Here is a 24,112-nt window from a genome sequence, read left to right as displayed (position 1 = left end):
TACCATGCTTGGATGTTATCTATGTTCATCTTAGGAATCTTCCTTCTATAAAGCATCTTTGATTTTTTACTTAGATCCTTGAAACCTTATCTTCAAGCACCAAATTCTCTAATACCAATTGTTGGAAATGGGAAATAGTAACTAAGAGGGGAGGGGTGAATCAGTTACCAAAAAAATGAATCCAAAAGTCCCCTTAAGATGTCAAGACAATATTAAACTAATAACTTGTTGTAAGCCAGTTAACATTGAATATGTTGTTGTAACTCAGTTAACACTGAACATGTAGATCTCAAGATATTAAATGTGATTAAAAAATTACTTATCTTAGTTGTAGAAATATAAAGAAAATAATATGAACACATGAGACACCAATATTTAATGTGGAAACCCAATTTGGGAAAACTACCAATTGCAACTAGTTACTATTTTTCACTCTTCTAAAGTAAGCCCTGTTAGGATCCAAACTAGTTAAAGGTAACTACAAAACACATTTTTATGTGTAACCCTATTAAAGGATTTAATTCACCCTATTAGGAGTGGCCTTGTTAGAGGTCTTTAGAAACTTCAATCTAGAAATGCCACCTTGTTAGAAGATTTGGCGAATAGCTATTAGGCTAAGTCTATTACAAGAATTGATTCACTACTAAAATTATTAGAGAGTAATAATGACTTGAATTGATTGCTGATGCAACTATCTTTGTTGATTTTAGATCTCTATTCTATCTTGAATACTTGATCCTCCTTGATTAGAATGTTCTTTGTAACTCAGTCAACCTGGATACTTTGATATCCTTCCAAATCGCTTCCTTAATTTCTCTTCTTCAATCCCATGCTTCACACTTTTCAATCCTCAACTTGACCTTATATATATATGAATATACTTGTCAAGTTAGCTTAAATATACTTTTGAAAAAATCATTTTTATCCCTTAAGTTTGATAGCATTAATCAATAAGTCAATTAAACTCAATATGCTATTAGTCGGCTAACATAGAATTGAGTACTTAGTCAACTTAGAGAAACTCTTCTTTAACCAAGCTAGCTCAATCAATACTGGTCCTGAACTAAATTTCCTTTGCTAACTTAGTGAACTTTCTAAACTCAAGATCCATGCCAAGTGTCCTTTGTTAATAGAGTGAACTTGGTTAACACAAGATCTTCCTTCAATTCCTAAGTGAGCTTGGTAAGAACTAACTTTGAACTTGGTAATAACTAGAATGCTTAACATACACAAGAAACTATCTTCAATGCTTGAGTGAGCTTAAAACTCAGTAACTTTCTTAGTAAGGCTTACCATTTTGTATTACATCAAAGACAATATACAATTGCATAATTTTTTTCAACACTCTCGATCTCAAAACCTTGAAAGAAAGGGAGTGTTCACTCTAATAGAACCTAATGTGATAGAGGGATGACATATCAACCAAGGGAGAATGAAAAAACTTCCCTAATAGAGTTTGACATGAAATTCAACATAGATTTGGAAGGAGCAATATCTTGAATTGATACCAATGTAGATATGTTTAGATAAATTCAAAACAATGTGTTATGCATAAGTCCTGCCTAGTTGCAACCATATATAATAGAATACAATCAACAAGAATAGAAGGTTGAGATTATAGATCCAAAATGCTTTTATCTTCCTTCTTACTATTCTAATGCTACCAATCCTTATCCTAGATCTCAAAACATATAGCCATTAAGACCACAATTCATCCTAATAAAAATATTTATTACAAAATATAGGTCTTGCCCGAAAGGAAAATCAACAACCAAACATATAGGAAAACTAACATATATGGGCACCAATATAGGTCCATAAATTAGCTAAGAATTTCTCTCTAAAGCCAAAAAAAGTTGTTAAATCATATGAACCTTACAAAATGCAATTTCCACACATTACTCAATATGCCAAGAAATAAACATACCTTGACAAAGAAAGAAGGATAAATTTTCAGAAATGTGCAATTATGTTCCACAAAATTAGAGGGATAATCTACAAAATGTAAGCATTAATAAGCCAACTTCTTGAAAACTAAGAAAACAAAAAACAAAGTTTGTCCTATGAACAATAGGCTAGTATAGGAAAATTAAACATATTTTTGGTTGATGCAAGATTTCTAAGCAACACAAGATGTTGCTGCATCAGATATTCTAAGATGAGGGATTTTATGAAGTGATTATCAAAGAAACATATACCAAGAGGGTATAATAAATCATCAATAAGTATCACATCAATAAACCCATCGATAGAAATAAAACTATCAACAAAAATCATTTTGGAACATCTCACTCCTTGATAGATTAATCAAAAATTCTTATGGCAATATGTAATTAATCTCCATAGCTTACAAAAAATTTACAAAAAAAAATTGAGTCTTCCTAATCCCAAATAATCTTATTGGAATTCCCTACATTGATGCACCATTCATCAGTGTACCTTGTACTTTCACCAAGACTGATTTTGAGTCTTCTCGACCCCAAATGAGATCTTAAAAATGAATTACATTGATGAATATAAAACATAAGTGATACTCTCTAGTACTCTATTTTGATCCTCATTTTTGGTATGAGGTAGGATCTCAATAGGCAAGCTCCATTTTCTCATTCAAAGAAATTACAAGAATGCCTCCATTGGTGTCTAGGTGGTGGTTTTTGGCTCAGAAAGGTGAAAAGTATGGGTATGTTGTCACTATTAAATGCACATGTAAGACCTTAGTCCTATTGGGTTAAGTGGTGGATTGTTTGGAATTATGCCAGTGGCTCCATGGCATTCTAGGTGGTGGTGAGCTCTAGTTTTCAAGATTTTTTTGTTTAAATAGATGGGCATCATACCTATGACTAAGTACCTTACATCATTCACAATATGTTTATGGGTATTTCAAATTCAAAATCCTATCACATCAAAGGTACCTAACATTTATTGATCCCATATGTTACATGAGTAGAAGTATTATAATAGTCTTGTTAATTGATTAAAGACAAGTCAGCATCATAAGCCATGTCACCAAAAGTTTTTTCTAGGTAGCAGATATTAGGGTTTTCAGTATAAAGAAAATAATATAACTTTGAGCTTGAAGCTATTTATCTTAGCACTCACCAAGTTTGAAAGTTTAGGTTTCCTAGATTATTCACCTCTTTACTAGTGACACATATTTTTCATTCTCCTAAGGTATAACTTCTGATTAGTGTTCTTTTGTCCTTTATCAATTATTATACTTATTCAAGATTTTGGGTCTTGCATTCCTTCCCCATGTGGCACATTTATCCTTTATAACAATGGTATAATATGGAGCCCCAGACTCCCAGAAATATTAAAATTCATAAGATCATTTTAAAAAAGAGGATCATGTGTTAATAATGAATGTCTTGTCTCTGAATGTACTAACAAGTATTGGCTTTGGAGGACTCGAAAATTTATTTGATTATCATGGTTGAACAATGAATGATGTGAATTCCAGAAGATGGTGCATACCTAATAAAAAGGATATCTCTAGACAAAGGTGAGAAGGTAATTCCCCAATGGGTCTAGGGTAGCTAGGTCCTGAGATCCAAACTATAGAAGGATCATTCGTCAACACAAGAGGTGAAGCTTCCCAAGAACAAAATCCCTAGAAGTAATGAGTTAGAAAATGAAAGGGAACTTCCATGATCAACACACTACGTGAGTAGTTCTAAAATGTTTATATTCTGGGCTTGATGAGGCATCCCTTTCTACTTCTAACCCTTTTGGTATCATGATGTGGGAGATTGCATAATGGAAACCTCCCTAGAAGTAATATTTTTTGCATATAGGAATCATTTTGGCTAGCTTTAATACCTTTTCAATGGGAGATTCAATGTCTTTGAGAGGAACTACAATTCTACAGAATGCAAATCTAGGTTTGTAGATTCCTTTTCCTCATGACTTGGTTGGGTGAGATTGCATAACACAGTGGTCAAAAGTTACTTTTCCATGCTCAAAGGTTTTGAAACTTTAGTCCTTTCTATGAATGGATAGATGTTCTTGTATTAGTTTTGAATTTGGCCTTTGGCCACTATATGGTTGACAAAATCATTAATGGTATGACATGTATTTAATGGTGGAAGATAAATAATTTCTTTTTATTAAATTGCACATTTCCCTATGTACCCATTGATCAATCCTCAAGCACCATGAGGAGATGACTGAGATAGATGTGATAGAAAAAGCATGTTAAGATAAACATTTATGGATCTGATTTTCCTTGGGAAATCCCTTTCCTCATTTTGTGCTCCATTATATCCTCCTTCCATGGTTTTTCAAGTGTAATTACCTCTTCCACAACTATTTATGTGTGAAGATGATGATATAACTAATAAATCTCATAAATAAAGGTGGTAGATCAATTATTTAGGGTAAGGAGTTGGTTTTCCACCTAAAGTTGTAGATAGCAGCCTATAGATAAGAAGATCTCCAACTATTCTAGGGTTAGTAAAATTGATGATTTTATCTTCCATTTCATTGTAAAACCATTGTTATGGATGAAAAAAGTGCCACTTTTTTTTGCAATTTGGCTTCATTGACGCATTTTTTGACCTAGTTCTCATTGATATTTTTTAAGTTGTTATTAGAGTAGAGGAATCCTGGAGTGTTTGATATGGGATTCATTCATTTTTGAAAGTAGTGATATCTTTCTATTTTGTTACTATTATCTTTCTTGGCTTGGATAAATCTAAATGATCTTGTTCAATTTTCTACTATTTTATTTGCATCACTCAGTCATGTTAGATTGACTGATCAAGCATGTATTTAAGTTTTGCTACCATTCAAGCATGTATTATTGATAATAAATGTACAAAATTAGACTATAGGTAGATAAAATCTCTAACTCTATAGTCTCTTTACTATCCATTATTTTCTTTCTATAAACCGCTTTGGTTCCATCCTAGTTTCGCCCAACCCAGATCAAGTGACCCATCATGAATGTCTTTGCCCACCTTATTATAAATTTAGTCAACTTCTTATCTAACTTTGACTATTCATTTCACAATTGAGACCCAATATATAGGAGCTTGGGAGTTGAGATTTCCTCTTTATTCTCTTTCAGACAATATTGGCCAAATATTCTAGTCTAGTGATAATTGGTACTCTATTGTGAGTATGTGAAACAAAGTTCTATCAAAAAGACATAGGTTAGATGTTCTTGAATCTAGACACTACCCATTCAATTTCTTTGTCAACAAAAGAAGTATACCCTCATTCAGGTAAGAAACTAATTAAAGGTCCATGTTTCTTTTCTTTTGGGTACTTGGGGCATGGAGTAGCCATGGAAATGTGTAGGTCTTAGTTTCTGGAACTAAATAGGGTATAGGAAAGAAACCAAACGATTTTTTAAAATTACTAAAAGAGAAATAAAATTAGAGGGTTTGGGTAAAAAATGCAAACACACCATGTTCAAATTCATGAAAAAACCTCTGAGGAAAACACTACTTTCATATTCATTTTTAACTCCAAGAAGACACATTAATCATACCTCATTCATAAAATTAAGGAATTTTACCAGAAAAGGGATTTTATGAAATTTTGGGTTTGGGAAACATGTGTCCTGAATAATAGGGGAAAGAACCAATTTCCCAAGGTATCATAAAATTTAATGAGGTAATTAACTTCACACATACCAAGTCTCCTTTTGTTACCACCTTTTCCAATGATCATTTAATTCATGTCCTTTCAACTTTATCGAGAGGAACTAAGTACTTCCATATTCTACATGTCTATAGATGACCAATGGTAAGATCATGAATTTTGAGCCCTTGAACCATGAATTCATCAATTCAAAGTTCAAGTTCTAACTGCTAATGATATTAGGACTTAGCTCTCAATAGGCTTGACTCATAAAGTCAATAGAAAAATGTTTTATTTGAAACTTGAACTTCAACTAGCGAGTCATAAAATACAAGGTTCTATCACATTTGAGAGAATTGATGTCTATTAATGATCACAAGACTTCCTGCCAATGATAAAACACAAAATTGTGAACCAAGTGGTTGAATGGTTCAAGTTACTAGACTTTTATGAGGAATGAACAAGGTAGAACCCTAGGACATGAAGTTAAGGAAAATTTGAATCTTTGAACCTTGGGTCAAGAAGGTTCAAATTCAAGGTTCAATATTCCATGGGAAGTCTTTTATATTTGACAAGTTTGAGAAGACCAATTTGAAAATGTAGGCAACAAAAGAGCAACATTCAAGTTTGGATACAATAGAGTCAACATGATTTTTAATCACCTCAAGATAACTTCTCACTTACAGATGATTTATTTTATGAGAAGTATCATATTTTTGTCACACACAAAAAATGGGATTTTCCATATGTGTTCTCTTTAAGGAGAAAGATAAGAAAGATTATTGTAGGAATAATCTATTATCTATTCATATTTGATGATTTTTGACACTTAAGAAGACCTTATTGGAGCAAGATGTGAAATTTCAAAATAAAATTTATGCCATGTTTAGATAGTTAAATGAAGATTTTTACAATAAAGGGTAGATTATTTATAGATAATTTGAGGGGGCATAAGAAAAATATGAAGGAGATGTATAAACTAAGAGCAAAAAAATTACATGTGGAATAGTAGAGGAGGAATTGGACAAGCTGAAGAAGATGTGAAATACTAGAAGAAAATTTTCTTATTGTGAATACAATTTGGTAACACTTTAATGTTCTCTTAAGTTGGGAAGATAATTTAATGTTCTACAATTATAAAATACAATAAGTTAGTTAGTTTGGTATGTTGTTAATGAGTGAGGATGATTTGTGAAGGTGGTTAATCAGACCTTATAGAAAGGTTGGGCTCAAAACCCTTTAAATGTTCCACTCTTCTTTAGATTAATGAAATAAAGGGGAATTGTAGAGTCTTAAATTAATTATGAGGTTTGGGATAGCTTTGAATTTTATAATAAAAACTAAATTATTCGAATGTTAAATTTAAGAAATTTATTCCTGTAGGTAGTTTCTATAAGGGGAAATAAGTTTTTCTTATGTCCAATCTTAGACCCTGTAATGTTAGATGAATAAATCCATTTAAAATTAATCATACATTCTACCCCAAAAAAAAACCTATGACACAAAGGGGACCATAAGAGAATATATTATGCTTTGTATGCTAGTATTTTATATTGATTCCATGATAATGAATTGGATTTCAAATAAAATGATTTAGTGATTTATTTTATAGAAAACAAAGGATTCCCTAATCATAAATTTAGATGAACTAAAGCAATGAAAAATAGGAACTAACAACAGTAGAAAAACAACAATATATTACTAAATAAAATACTAAGAATTGTAGATAAGTGACTGATTTTGATCAAGTGACCAATGGTAATTTATTGATAGACATTTATCTCCCAACCAAATTTATGACTAAACTATTTTAATCATTTATTTAGTTTATTGTTGTTACTTGGTAGTTTATATGATAGTTTATTTGGTAATTTTGGTAGTTTATTTAGTAGTATATTTGGTAATATTATGGTATTTTATTTGGTAGTTTACTTAATCATTAATTTGGTCATAATAGGGCATGATGGAATTAAACCACCATCCTCCTATTTATAAAGTAGGTGCTCTTCCATTGAGCTAGTACCCTTTAAAGAATAATTGTAATGCCCCGCCAAGGGATCCAAAGAATTAATCTAAAATTTCACTAAGTTTGCCAAACAATTTTTATTTTTTTTTAAACCATGAAATGTAAACCATTCACAACTTATACATAGTAACGGAAGCAATAACAACAATTCGAATATAAGTAAACATAACATACATAAAAAGTTACTTTCTTTAAGGATCCCTTAATGTAGTATCACATCTAAATTAATCATTCATCTAACATCACATCCTTATGAAATAAAAATGATACATCCAATGTACTTAAACAATATACAAGTGTCCTTTTGTAATTATGTTTTAGTTTAGGTCAATCATCCACTATACATGTTACAAGGTATGAAAGGCTTAAAAGAATAAACATCCATGTAAATAAAGTAGATCATCATGCAATATTAATCCATGATGCAATTAAAGTAAATGAAACCACATATCATACATGATACATCATCGCAAAAGATATAAACATCTATCAAAAAATATAAACAAACATAAATAACTAAGTGCACAGTTCCTCCCAACTGTAAATAGCATCATTAGACTATCGTGGATCCTAGCCATCCCTCTATGCATAACATTCCAAAGCACCGAAGAGATCATTGGTATTAACATAGTAGGAATGTCACACCTAAAAACATCCTACTAACATGCAAAGTAAAACATAAGATAACTTCATCTAACATATGCAATCATCAATATAAGAAATATACCAGTAAATACATCCATCATAAGGTATATCATCTATCATAATGCTCCAAGATCATAATGAAGATAAATACCAACCAAGAATGCTCTAGCCATGGTGTCTCGGGCGGATCTCAAATGATAAGAGTGGAAAATACACTACCACTCGGTCGCATGGAACCTAAGTGGTCCACTCCCACTGTGCTAAGGAGATAATCTCAAGTCCCATACAGACTATCCAAAACCACAAAGCATAAATCTCTATAGTTTAGGAATCCTAAAAGTATACTACTCAAAGGTTCCATCACACAAAACCGACATCTAATTTCCAGAGGCACACAATGACATGTAGGAAACCTACTCTGCAAGCAAGAAAGTGTCATTGCAATTATCACGTACAAGTTACCCTAGCAGTTAGCTAAACTCCATGGGTCCATACTGATCTCATGTGGCGACTAGTATCCTCTCATACTGATGAGGCATACTACGGAATGTACGGTCGCAACCATGCATTCTCACTACTCCCATCCTAGCCTGTACAAGCACTCGAGGCATGGGTGAGAACCAAAACAATTATCTTTTTAGGTTCATTTAATCCCCATTTACTGTGTAAATGTTATCACTTATTAACCAAACTTACAATGAGTTACCCTAGCAGCCACTTAGGGCCCCGGCCCCCATTGCAAGCCACTTCCCGACACTACAAGTAGATTACCTACCCTAAGCTCATGGAATCATAAAATCACCACAGTCTTGTACAAACGACTATATAGAAAATCCAAAAGATAAACCATAAAAAAAATCATCAAATATCCACAATAAGAATCATCAAATCTCCAAGATAAGAATCATCAAATCTCCATGAGCATCTGAAACGCATCCATAGAAAATTATGACCACAACAGTTCTCTATTGGCAACTGAAGGCATCACTGATAATCATAAGTATCCATTGGTTCTCAATAACCAAAATATATCTCAAAATCATACCAATCGAAAATTCCAAAATGGTTGAGTCATACATGTCACAACATGACATCATCAAAAAATAAATCAACATTTCAGTCCCATCATGGTGACTAGAAAATAATCCAAGGATAATTGATCAATGACTCAAAAATGATTAGCTCAAGTGTCTCATACACATACATCTCACTTCACACATGAAGACTGATGAACAATAACAATCAGAAATTACAAGAATTTCATAGAGCATATGATCACATTACCATGGTTGGGCTTATAAAGATCGAGACCAAATAAGATCAACATACCATCACATCTCATAACCCCCGAGCCTCTGGTAACAACCTAGGACTGGTCATTACTAGTTAACCCAAAACCCAAAACAAGAAGCATATAGAATACATGATGCAAACACATGTTTTGGTTTACTAAATTCACATAGTTGAATAATGTGTAGGGGTTTCTAGTTTTCTATTTGCAAGTATACTTTCAAGTGTCTTAAGTTTCATCGTTTGACCTACAAGTCAACCCATTTGTTTCTCCGATAGCATTATCCTAACAATAACTTAAGGATAATTATTTACTCATTAAATCATTTGCTTTATTTGCTAAGATCCATATTACTAATTGAATAACTCTTCCTTAATGTTACTTCCACATTTCAACATAATCAAACGATCATTATTCATTTACAAAAGAACCAATTATCAATCTTCGATTAAGAAGATTATAACTTAATTAAAATGATCAATTAACATAGGAACACAATCCATGATCCATTAACATTTAAATGGTTAAAACATAATTATCTCTAACACTTAAGCCTCTTAATCATTAAATCGTCACTAATAACTGTTAAAATATCTAAGTCATTATTCAAGTCATTAGAATAAGACTTATCAACTTCGATGTAATTACTTTGCAACTTTGCTAAAAGAATCATATCAATTAAAAACTAACTTAATTATTAATTAAATTTAATTAACTCTAATTAATTTATTTAATTAATAATTACATAACCATATCAACGACCCAATGAATATCAGTTGATTAATAACTAACTATAATTTGTAAGTTATAAGTCAACTACTATTTTCAAATTTAAAGTATTTTCTAGGTAGAAGACATTCCTGATTCCACCCATTTTATATTTAAATGATAGGTGCAATTACTTGTAGTAATTGATTATTTTAAACTATCAAAATAATTTTTATCAATTTTCAATTAATCAATCCATTGCATAACTTAATTGATAACTCAATGATTATTATCAAGCAAGAAGACTTCCTTTAACCCTATAGTTATCTCGTTTAAATAGTATAATCCTCGTAATATTTTGAAATCAACCTTTCTAAACTCAACTAAGAGTAAATGTTTGAATCTTTATAATTAATGTTCTCTCAAGAGATGATTTCGATTTAATCATAATATAATGAATTTCCTTTCCTCTATCTCGACCAATTAGTCTTGTTAAAACTATTTATACCATCACTCATTAATAATCTTATCCATTAAATAATGATCTCATTAATAATTCAATTATTTAATTCCACTTATTAATATCTCTTTTCTTTTAATTTTCCCTCATGTAAAAATTCATTTACTTAAATTGACTAATAATTAATTAAACTTCTTCTACTATTAACTAATCTTAATTAAATTTGATTTAATTAGATTAGATAATAAATATATAAAACTAATGCATATTAATAAGATTCTACTAAGAGAAGATTGAAATAATATCTTTAATTCATTCCATGCTTTGATATATTATTTTTGTGAAGTTTAAGCATAAAGAACTCTTAGTTATGAGAAATGGAGAGATATATGTCATTAAATAAAACAGTCCCAGTACAAGGGCCATAACTTCCTAATGAACTGTTGGATCGGGCTGAAATTGAAATATGTTGGAGAGGAGCAAGTTGCACCACTCATGACCAGAGTGATCAAATAAATTTGATCACGATAAAAAGTTATGAATGATTGAGTTCGGGTCTATGCAAAGGGCAGCGACAGGGCAGTTTGTGATGAATTAAGAATTTCTCCAAAAAGGTAATTGTTCTCTAAATTTATCCAATAATTTCACTAATGGATTTGGCCATAAATCTTGAAACTATTTTTAAATCTATTTCAATTTGATTCTAATTCAAACCCAAACCCGTTTAGATCTAATTTCTTCCTTAATTGGATCTAGGGTTTTTCTATTGTTTTTTTCTCAACCAACAAAATATCTAGATTCCAATTTAATTGTAGATTCAATCACAAAGAGTATTCAAACACATATAACAGACATGATGAAGGTAGGAAGAGAAATAGTGCAAAGAGAATATACAAATATCACAAGTACACCTAGACACTGATGCTAATCCATCATGTCTAAGAAGTCCATAGACAATCCCTTCCTTCTCCATCATTCGCAATTCCTCCAAGATCCAAGCCAATCAAATCCTCCAAGTGACTAGAATTGCTAGAAGAACCATAGAAGCAAGTATAAAATATATGAGCATATGAACTTCTCCAATGCATGTAATCTTTGAAGCTTGTAGCTTCCATTAAGCTTGTAGCTTGTTGCTTCCATTAAGCTTGCCCCAAACACACTAGGAGAGCCTCTATTTAAAGGCTTCTAAGATGCATCTAGAGTGTCTCTAGAAACAACTAGAAGATAAGCATGACAACCAAGCATGAGTCTTCTCCAACCTTCTAGATGAGTCTTAAGGTTGTAGACACCATGTGCTCAAATAAAATGCTAACTTCTAAGAGTAGACAACTTGTGCATTCTTAGAGGGCAAACTCCAATGTTGTCTATATGACAAAAATCGAAAATTTGCCAACTCCTATGTGAGAAAATATTAAAATAATTCACAATCATTAATATAATATTTACCTTCCAATTTAATTTATTTATTTATTAAATCTCATGCACAAACTTTAATATCTCCACTTTTCTAACTTAATATATTTATAATTTAAGCACATCAAATCTAAAATCTTTTAATAATTTTCATATATTTTCCACTTTAAGATTTCATTTTCCAAAACTTAAATTGCTAAAATATTTATTAGCTTTAATAATAATATTATTTAGTCATTTATTTCAAAATGAGCTCCAAATATATTATTATTAGAATAAATATTGTCACATTCCAAATTTAAACGTTTAACTTTTATCTTCACATTTAATTATTTTATTTAATTAATTTCTCAATTAATTAAATTAAATAAATATTAAAATACCATATTAATTTTCCATTTAATTAAACCATTAATTAAATCTTTTAGTTAGGCTTAATTAATAGAAAATACACCAAAGACTCACAAGGTAAAAATATGAAAACTCATCATAGCCAAAATACATACAAAATCAAACCAAGGGTTAATATCACGAATTACATCATCTGGTGCATTCGGAGGGTACTCAACTCATATACTTTTCCTAATTTTCCAATTAGGACAAATGGCTTAAAGGGTTGGGATTTGGACTTGAGAATTTATCTCCCCTCTCTTATCATTGAGATAATGTGATAGGGTACGCTCATCCTGGCATTTCAGGGAAGTCGATACCCGGTACCTACAACCTGCATAAAAACCATGCATGTACAATCACAATATATACTAAACTCAATAGGCAATGGCAGGAAGTGGTGCATCGTGTAGATCCCGACTAGCAGGTGACTACGACTCCCTTCCTTAACCACATCAGACATGCCATACAAAAGTAAACACACACACCATACACATGCAAGTATGGGGTAAGTATCCATAAGAAAACACATATGATAATAAATCATCTTACTAATCATCATTAATAATTGCAAATACTGAAAATAATCATCATGCATACATGAAATGCAAAATCTAAGTAATCTCATCACATAATAAGCTGAATCCATAGAAAAATATTTGATAGTCTCAAAAGAATTCTGCTAACCAACAACATAAAACTAGCTCTAAAAGAGTTCAGTAATGATAACAAAATGCGAACGAAGAGCAGGCACTACAATAGTGCAAAAATTTGACAAAGTTGTCTTCCCAACATTAGATCTACCATGATCATGGTCACTGTAACATGATATACTATTCTCAAATAACATAGATTCTAGTTATTATGAAAAATAATAATTTAAAAATCTTTAACAATAACAATTTAAAAATTTAAAATTCTTTTGTTCAAGCATTTTAAAATTATATTTCATGTCAATTACACTTCTCTAATTTATTGTAGTGATAGACTCTTATAAAATATAATTTGGAGCACTTTGGCGACACACAAGTATTGTTTCTTATGCTAACTTCATAGAAAAAGATATAAATGATTATGCAATTTATGATTTTGGATTAAATAAAACCATCAAACCCCATTAAAAAATTACATCTATCAAAAATCGTGAAACACAATCGATTCAAATACTCACTTTTTAACATATGGTGGTGCCAAAGGATCAAATATTTCCTCTTCCTTATGCTCAGGTGGGTGTTGAAAGTGCTTATTACAACTAATGTTGACATTTATGAACCTTAGTCTACAATAAAAATAAAAATAAAAATTTTATATAAATAAAGCACATGAGAAGAAAGCTTTTATCAATGATCTATAATTAAGTTATTCCTAGTAATAGAGAAAGTGGTGCCAATTCATAAATGTAGCAAAGAACTAAATAATATGTTTATGATAAATTGCTTTAAAATACCTATAACAAAAGAAAATAATGGACTAGTAAAGTTTGGTAGGTAATGGCTGTGCTCCACCTGGTGATAACCCCAATTATAGGATAAGCCCCAAAACTGTACATTGATGGATTCTGAGATGGTTGATCATAACCACAAACTCCATATCCTTGACCATAATATAATGTCCTCTTTTCATAGCCAAATTTGAATACCAATAGAGTCTAAATACAAATTTAAAAATAAATTAAATTAAATGTAATCATAATCATAATAATAATCATGCTAATAAAATAAATAATAATTCATTAAGAAATATTATTATTCAAATTAGTATAATAAAGAAGGAAAATATTGTTAATAGTTGATATTGAAGACATTGTGAAGACAACCTTTTATTACATATCTTGAAGTTATTGTAGTCTACAAGATCAAAGGTTTTCTAGATATTTTAGCAAATGTTTGATATTCAATATATATGATTCCACATCCTGTATATCATAAGAGGCAAGAGATTGACATTAGGAAGGAGAATAGTGTAAAGCCATCACTAGGTACACCACCTCATGATGATGGTTAAGGACCATATGAGGCCATTGAGGATAAGGCATGGATATCAAGCCTTGGGTAAAGGATACTTGGGCACCTCGTCATGTCTTCTAGTGCAATGCTTTCTATGGTTGAGCTCTCATGTAATCATCAAGATGTGTTTTGCAGATTCATATGTATATTTCCTTACCCTATATAGTTCATGAATTATATCTACATTATTATCTAATCTAGAAAGAGGTTTCCAAAACAGATCTATCTTATCTTATTTTTTAGAGAAAGGATTTTTCCTCTAATTATATTTTCTTTCTATTTTTTTTGGATTTGTGAACTTAGGGAAAAATATAACGTGATCTCAAAAAAGGGGCATTTCATACAAGATTATAATTAGAAGTTTCCCAAGAGCTAGGAGGAAAATATAGCCTACATGCCATGTCTATGTAATAGAGCATCCAACCCATTCCCCAAGCCATTTCCTTATAAGACATGTTTTGGGTGTTTACCCCCTAGCTATTTTAATGTTTCACGGGGACAATCAAAGATTGGTTTAAAAAACAAGGATTTAAAGTTTCAGAAAGCTATAAAGTTCATGGAGAAATGTTCAAAAAATGCAACTCCATAGTCAAAATCCAAAAATACAAGCATGGTGACAACCATTATAGATTGAAACACAAGTGCCAAGTTGGTGACAAAATTTTTGTTTTATTTGGATAAGGATAGAATCCAAGGACCAGCCAAGAAACTAAAACCCATCAGTTTCTCCCTTTTCAAATTATTGAGAAAGCAGGAAAGAATGCTTTCATCTAGTTGGACCAACCTCCTCATATGATAATATTCTCAGCAATTAGTTTAAATAAGCTTTGCTTGTTTGAACCTTTGACCATATTTGACTAAAAAAATGTATTTTTTCCTACAATGAATGACTTGGCCCCTTGTCGACAAAAGGAGCTAAACAATGACATACTGCTAGAAAAGAAAGTGAGGGAAAAAAGGAAAAGCAAACATGAAACATGGTGAAATTAAGTGGCCAATTTCCATGGCAAGAAAATGCTAACCAAATGATGACATGGGGAAGAAGTTCTCGCATTCATTGGGTCCTTGAACCTCTTCAGTAGGGAGTTATGACCAAAAATGATTGGGTCAAAGGTGTTAGGCCATAGGATCAAAAGGTTTTAATTCCAATCAACAAGATGTCTTGAACCATGGGAGAGGAAAAATTTTTTTTGGTGTAGTTCATTGTGTTAGAGTATTTACTATTGTCAAAAGCGTGTTTCTGATAATCTGAAGCATGACAATGATGATTTAGAAAAGTGGATTAATTGTGAGAAGCATGTTTGTGATGATCTAAAGCAATATAGGGATGACTTTAAAAAGAGGATTCAGTGTTCAAATCGCAAAACATTAATTGTAATGACACTATTGATTTGTATAGTTGTCAAATTCAAAGTTTTCAGGTCAATCTTGACATTGACACTAAGCTGAAAATGGAGATTTCAACACCATCTAGACAATTTTCCAATTCATAGTAGATAATTGCAGTTTCAAGCATCTGTCAAGTGTCTTTTTACATTTTTCAATGTCTGATCTTCTCTTTGGTGCCAAATTTGCTGGGAGTTTGTGTATGGTTTGTAAGAGATGTTTGAGGAGTTGGCCCTCTTGTAAAACCTATAATCTTTATTGTTGACTATATGAGGAGGTTTGTTTGTCATTGCATAAGGAAATATTAGGTAAGTTTGAGATTAGTGCGATGACATTTTCACCCTAGAAGATAGGTATACACTTGTAAAGATAGGATGATGGTGAAATAATGAGCTTATGCTCAGTCTTTCTAAAGATTTTACCCTTTTAGGGTTTCTCCAAGGTATCTTGTGCATCACAATAATTGGCATATCTTCTTTTGCACTCATTATTTTTTAGTTTTACATTCCTTATTTTTTTTTGATGTGATAAATATGGTAGATGGTTTTAATAGCCATGTATGTTCGTCAAACAATATGATCCTGATAATGGCTTACAACTTGATACAAAATATTGATGCAAAAGATAATCTTGTGTAGTTAAATCCAGAAATATTGTGTCAAAGGCATGTTGTGGTATTGCCATAAGAAATTTGTATGTTGGTGAGAACTAGGAGAATGTCTCCATAATTTTTTTAATCATCCAAGACATCCAGGATTGCACTCAAATCCTAGGGACCTATTAGTATTAAATTGTTAAAAAATTCTGAACTAGAATTTCTTGCAAATAAAAGAAAGGTCAGTCCCATCAAATACCATATCATTCTCATGGTAAGATGGTAACAGGTTTACATTTATCATCCTGAAATTTCCAAAATTACGTGGTTTTTCGTTTTTGCAATTACTAGCTTGATATTCCAAAGTCCTTGTCTTTTAATTTTCAAATGGTTATAACTCATCTTCTATAGAATATACATGTTAATTTACTACAAATCATGTTTGAACAACAAATTTAGTTTGAAATACAATGGTTTCTTGTGTTATATGCAGCCTAGTCAAAGACCAATTCTTAGTATTTCAATGTTTTGAATTTGTCTATTCCTTCAAAACTTCTTTGTCATTTCATTTGTTGTCTTATTCTCTTATTGTGTGGATTGCTACTATTGTATCACCAGATCTCTGTCATTACAATTACCACCCAAAGATGATAGCATCTTCATCGCTCCCATTTATAAAATATACCACATTTTCTTCTTTTCAGAAATTCATTCATTTTCTGCCTTTATCATACTTTCCTTTTTTGTTCCAATAAGACTCGTTATAAGAAAAGCATCAAAGACATGCTGGAATGAATGTCAATGAAAAATTGAGAAGTTCAGAAAAGCTCAAATTCTAAGCATTTGTAGACTTTAAGAAGAAGGCATCACATAAAATGGTAGTTTTAGTGGAAGGCCATAGTTATTAGGAAACTACATAGTAGGAACATGGACTGCATCCTAGTCCCCATACCCAGAATTGCTGGTAACCATATTTATACAGAATATAATTGTATCCCAATGCACGTAATCACGTACCCTAACTTAAATGGCATCCCCATCCCTGTCTATCTTGATACCTATACCTCTTCCCAGATAACTATGATTTATACTAGTGAGCTAAAGTTCCCATAAGATGTCAAAAAAAAGGTTTCTCCTGCATTAATTTGCAAAACATGCATTGGATTTAGTCCTTAGTAGTATCATTGAAAGTTATGGCTCTGACCTGAATCTTTGAGTATATATTTTTCTGACATATTTTTAAGTGTTTCATAAGCTGCAAGATCAATGCATGTGTATGGTATTATCCCAAGAATAGATGGAAGAAGCCCTCTGTAGAATGCTCTAGGACCTTCATGAACCCATATGTCCTTCAATAGCTTTGGCAACCTTGGAATTTTACTACCCTCACTGGTGTACGTTTGCAAGTGTGTTTTCACTAAATCCATTGGATAAGTTACAGTCTGAGTAATAGCACCAGCTGTACCACCAACAAAAGGGCCACCAAAGTACCAATTGCAGATTCTGGTGCTACTTTAAGAACATTGATCCCATTCCCTCAAGAAAAACCCAATACATCACCTTCTCTAAATATCTCCTTCATAGCTGGACCAACATGAGCACCTGATGTCTGCAATGGCAGCTTTACCTTCAGGCGATCAAGAGGAGCAGTTACTATTCGAGATAAGGCTCCAGTCACTTCTCCAGTGATAAGATATTTGGTTGCATGAATGCGCTTGCTAATACCTTCAGGAATCGGTGCTTGTTCCCCAATATCAATGGGGCCAAATATTTCCTAATATTGATATATGTTTTGTATAGTAGCTTCGTGAGGATACGGAAGCAGAAAATCGCTCCATTATTCAAATGTTATAATTCCAATTTTTATCCTTGTCGATGTGCTCCAGAAAATGAAAAAGATCCTTGTCACTCATTACAATGCTTGAAAAAAGTGAACAAGAAAAATTAAAAATAAAAACAAATCAAGATGCATCAAAATTCAATTTCTCCATTTCTCCATTTATTTTGAAACTGGAAACTCCAAAATAAGGAAGGACTAAATTATAAATTAAATACCCAGCTGGCAGATGAAAGGCAAGATCATATATAGAATGTCAAAGTTCATAGTAGTGGTATATAGAGTTGACCAGCCTATCTTAGGGGATGACAAAGTTACATACTTCATACAAGACTGTAACACAGACTGTTTAGTAGCATAAAAATAAATCATTCCTGTAAATCTTTAAATCAACAATATCCACGTCAAAGAAACCTTAACCATAAGGAATCACATTCAAAAGCATCCCCGTGACAAATAGCTCACATACAGTATTATTAGTTATATTTTTCAAAATCGTGAGGGCTGTAAAAATTGAGACAGAATAAAAAATAATATCCTTTATTTATACATTCTGCAACGGAATAAACCTATAGACAGAACCACGATTTTGGTTAACATAGAATAAAGCCGAATATACTGGTATGATACTTTAATAGTTTTCATGATAATAATGCCTACATCACTGCCCCTTTACAGTGGTCTGACCAGTAGATGACAGATAAATGACCATATATCTCACTCACCATTATCATAGCAGTGATGACTACAATGTCATCCCTTTGTAGAGGTGAAGCCAGTGTACGATAAATCATAAATCTTGCTCACCTTCATCGGTAACTAAAAGAAAGGTGAAACTTCAAACACTTAATATGCTTGACCTTGATTTCTTACCTAGCTTCTAAGGACCACTTTTTAATAAATACTAATTAAATACTCAACCTCTCAAAGAATGCACTTTCTCAGGACCTTAGTAATGTACCTGCTTCCAGGAGAAAAAGTTAAAGAATTCATCACAGTAGCAAAACTACCACTTATCAAAGATAGGCAAGCATAAATCAATATAAAACAAAAGACTTGAGTCACACCTGCCATATGATTTATCTAACTAATAACTTTAAATGAAATGATAGAGTCCACACGTCATTTTTCTTGCCTCTTCATTTGATGAAAAAGTCATGAATGCCAAGAAATTGTAACCAGTCTTCAATTTAACACAAGATAAAGAGAAAACCATAGTAGAAAATCAGTACCTCAAAAAAATTGTCTATAAAATCTTGGTAAATCAAAACAATAATTTTCATAAAAGACTCTTTTTTCTCTCAATTGTTGTCTGCAAAGAATATCAGCCTAAAAACCAAATTAGAATACAACATGTCACATATATGACTTTTATGCACACTAAAAGGAAGGAAAATCATTCTATAAGTGTTTCTGAATTTTTATTATTTGAAATCCAACTTTCCAGTAGAATAAACAATAAGGATGTATAGTACAAATGCTTCTAGAATTAATTGTGTGAGTTTTTTCATCAAAATTTTGGATCACACTTCATGATCCATCATCAGGATCATACTGGTAAGGATGTATATTAATTTTCTAAGATAAAGTTCCTCTCCCCATAACCTTTTTGCTGGTTTTTTTTTTTGGAATTTATATTATTTGGAATTTAACTTTCTAGCACAATAAAAAATGAAATGATGTAATAGTTCCAAGATAAATTTCCTGTCCTAGGAACCATTTGCTAGTGTTTTTGCTAAGAAACAATTTATATTTTCACAAGATCTTTGTAGTGTGATAGTACATTTAAGAAATCAACAAACTGGTCAAAAAATGTATGAGTGTTATAACTTACTATTTTAACTAAATTTCAATGTCTAAACTATCATTCCTATCGACAAAAAATAAATGTTACGATAGAATGAATATTAGAAGGAGGAGAATTTAGTCCTTGCAGCTATGTGCTTTATTTGTTAATGTAGAGGTACAAGTTTATAGCTTTTGTGATGAATGGCTGACTAAGCTCCATAAACTTTCATTCTTGTGTTGGCATGGAGTTTAAGGGGCTAGTCATTTGATCTTTTTGGACATTTCAAGGCATTTGAACACATTTCACTAGTCAATTGCTTCATTCTTGGTGTGGACTTGAATAGTGGGATATTATATTTGGATGAGTAGCATATGCAAAGTTGACTTCACCATGAGGTGGCCATATTGAAGGAAAAGGCATGGGGTTTGAGTGCCAATAGTTTGGTCTAGAAAAGGCATTTAGCCTATTTTAGCATGCTAGTTTTCATATTCATTTTAGGCTCTAGAACCTAGCCTATTGTTGCCATAATATTAGTCCCTTATATTTTTCAAGATTCTAGTATTTGAGTCAAGGCACATGAGATGTCATATCTATGTTTGGTCTAGGTTTCCATTAGGGTTTCCTCTCTCATCTTTCCCTCTGAGTTGCCTAGATGAGAATAATAGAAAAATGTAATGGATTCAATCAAGCTAGGCATCTAGGATTTGGAAGGGTAAGTTTTTGTATATCGTAGATGAGAGAGAGATAGTCATATTCATAAAAGACTCTAACCCTATGATCTATTGAAGACATAATTTAGATTGAATGGAGGAGATCATACTCATATTTACAATAAAAGACATCAGAGAAAATCGAGGACAAAGCCAAAAGATGATATGCAGATCATATGAACATCATGGAAACAAGACCAGTTGAATTCACATAAATGCAAAAATGACAAAGAACTAGGTCAAAGGTGGCAAAGAGCAAAGTTGAAATCAAATTGATGAATTAAAATACGTCAGATCATTCACATCATCAAGTTGAATAGTCAAGTCACCTTGGAAATAAGTCAGGACCATCAAATGAAGACTAGATCGACAAATAATATTTTAAGATGGAATTATAAAGCATCTCATTCATCATTAGATCAAAGGAGATCTAAAGAGGTTGTTATGTCACTATATAGATATGCTCAATCAATATTCTATGTGACATAGTGACATGAAGGCATGTGTCTGGTGGGCCATCACATTTCACAAAGCACCATCAAAGTCTAGTCATGAGGTGTGAATGAGGCAAAATGGTCTGATGTCAGACAATAAAGTACAACCACATGTATGCCACAAGTTATATAACTAGAAGGCAGATCCACAATGTGAAGGTAAATTAATGAGTTAAAATCTTTAAATGATCAATGTGAGATCAAGATGAATGTACAAAGATCATTATGTCGCTACATAAAGTTTCTCAACCATTATTCTATGTGACATAGTGATGTTTCAATGCATGGAATTGTGGGTCCAAGTTCAGTTCATGAGTCACAAAAGGTAAATGGGTTCTAGATTGGCATATTGTGATTAGATAGATTCTCTGACAGTGATAGGGGTGGGTTTGTTTTACAAGAGCCATCAAATCATAAAAGATCAATGCTTCTCACTATGTTGCTATGTAGAGATGCGTAGAAGTTAGTCTTAGCGTCAAAGTGATAACAAGGACCCATGGTAGAAAATGTAAAGGAATTCATAACATTTAAATTGCAATCATTAATTTGTGATTGACGGTCAAAATTTGAAAACATAGTGACTATTGTAATACGAAATATATGTATTTGGCACAAAACAACAAAAGATGAAGAAAATAGAGTTATCACAGGGTTTTATGAAGATTGCAAGAAGTTGAAAAGTCATGGAGTATTTTCAAGAATATTTTTGATTCAGAATCATTGATGGAAAGGATGCCACTTGGTTAGATTATTGGATAATGTCACATTTCATCCTTATTTTATTTTCTATTTAGGACTATTGCTCTACTAGAATTAGAAATGATAACAACTAGCTATAAATGTAACCTCATTTGATAATACAAAGCTCAACAAACTTGATGGTGAATGAATTTGTAATTCCATTTACTTTTTGTTTATTGGTCGTGCTTTGTTGCCCATTCATAGATTAGTTGTGCATAAAGAGTTGAAGGACAATTGTATGTGAACCTATGATAACAAGGTGGATTCCATTTCATTTTGATGTTTGCAGTGAAAGTGATTCCATTTATTTTTCTCATATATGATTTTGCTTCCTCTCTTGTTCATTTCATATCATGTTAGATAATTTCATTGGGAAATGAAAGATAAATGTATATGAATCTATTAGTTATTGGTTGGATTCCATTTCATTCAAGCCTAATAGTGGAAGCAATTCCATTTTCCCTTAGGTGCTATCTCATCATTTCTCTTTTACATTTAGAGGATAAATATGCACTTAGAAGTAGGAGTAGATGTTAGAAGAACTTCAAGGTAGCTTGTGATATCTATTCCACTGGGTCTTATAAGTTTCCCAAATCTATTTCCGCCTCAGCTATTTGTAGTTATGAACATTTTGGTTTATCCTAATCTGCTCTTAGGCTAAGAGCATATCCCATATCCCAATGATCTATTAAAAGTACGATTCATTGAATATATTGCATATAAAGGAGCTATATATTACAATTCAGAGGGCAATAATATAACACATACATTGACCCATTTGTTGGTAACATCCTTTTTCTTACTCACATTTTGGGCATCTAGAGTCAAGGTAAAGCCAAGCTAGCAAGAGGGAAAAACTGTTAACCAACACCTATAAATAATCTCAAGGCATTTGAAGCATTCTATGTAGTCTTGCCTATATCAATCAAGAGGATTTTAAATTTAGAGAATTTTAAACTTATTTGGAGGATATGTGTGCACATTAAAAGCATATTCTAGGTTTGACAACCAGTTGCTCAAGCTTATCAATTAGATAGGCTTTCCATAAATGATTAAAAAGGTCTGAAATACAACTAAATAAATAAATATATTCTTCTTAAAAGAGAAATGAAACTATTTTTGTTATTATTCATTTCAAGATAAATCTAAATATGATTTCCATTTTAAAATAAATAATCAAAGACACATTACAAGAAAAAAAATCTTAAACATGCAAATATTTGTGATATTGCTACTAGGATTTAACTGTGTAGTTTATGAATCAAACTCATTCACCCATATTTCATGAGTACTAATTCAATATGAATAGATCTCTCATGAGAATAAATGGAAAACTTATCACTCATTAGATATCAATATAGATAATGCAGTCATGTTGTAAATCAAGTACAAAATGGTTGCATTCATTAATTTTGTAAAATTAGCGACATTCCAAACAAATGAGAGATATCTCTTGTTTTGTGTCTTCTAATTTCCAAACCCAAAAAAAGTTGGATGATGTTAAATTTTCATTATTTAGAGGCATATGGCTTTGGCATGTACACCATTTCCACAAATCTTTTCATTGTGTCTTCTTTTATCATTGTGGATTTCATGTGGCCATGTAGTCAAACATGTGGATAGCCACATTTAATCAGTGTCTACTTTTTCTTCTAAAGTCATTGCACTACCTCTTGTCTTTGTTTTATTATTTTTGTCTGAAGGTTGCAAACTTTCAAATGCAACAATACCATTTGTATAGATATTCTTCTTATGATAGAGTAGTCCCAAATTACCGCCTATAGAGAACCATCTACCTTCACAAGGAAGCCCTTATCAAGTTTCTCAAAATGATTTTTGGGTATGAGGAGTAAAATATTAGGTGCCAAAAAAACCTAATGAAGCTACTACAAGCTAGATCCTCAATCATATTACCCCAATTATAATAATGTCATTTTCATTGGCATCAACCAAAAATTGCAAAAGTAGATACAATGTAAATATATAAATCATTGTGTTGGCATAGGAGACAGATGCAATAAAAGATTGAGACAAA

General features: G+C 31.7%; 1 pseudogene; it reads right to left on the bottom strand.

Annotated features, from left to right (window-relative positions):
- Positions 1–17,687: 17,687 nt before the first annotated feature.
- On the bottom strand, positions 17,688–18,419 carry LOC149546668 (calcium-dependent mitochondrial ATP-magnesium/phosphate carrier protein 3 pseudogene; annotated as a pseudogene).
- Between the last annotated feature and the right edge of the window lie 5,693 nt (positions 18,420–24,112).

This window comes from Cupressus sempervirens, chromosome 7 (genome assembly GCF_028749045.1).
Source record: "Cupressus sempervirens isolate cs-2001-9-10 chromosome 7, ASM2874904v1, whole genome shotgun sequence".
In the NCBI taxonomy this organism is placed as follows: Eukaryota; Viridiplantae; Streptophyta; class Pinopsida; order Cupressales; family Cupressaceae; genus Cupressus; species Cupressus sempervirens.
This window is presented reverse-complemented; position numbering and strand designations above follow the sequence as displayed.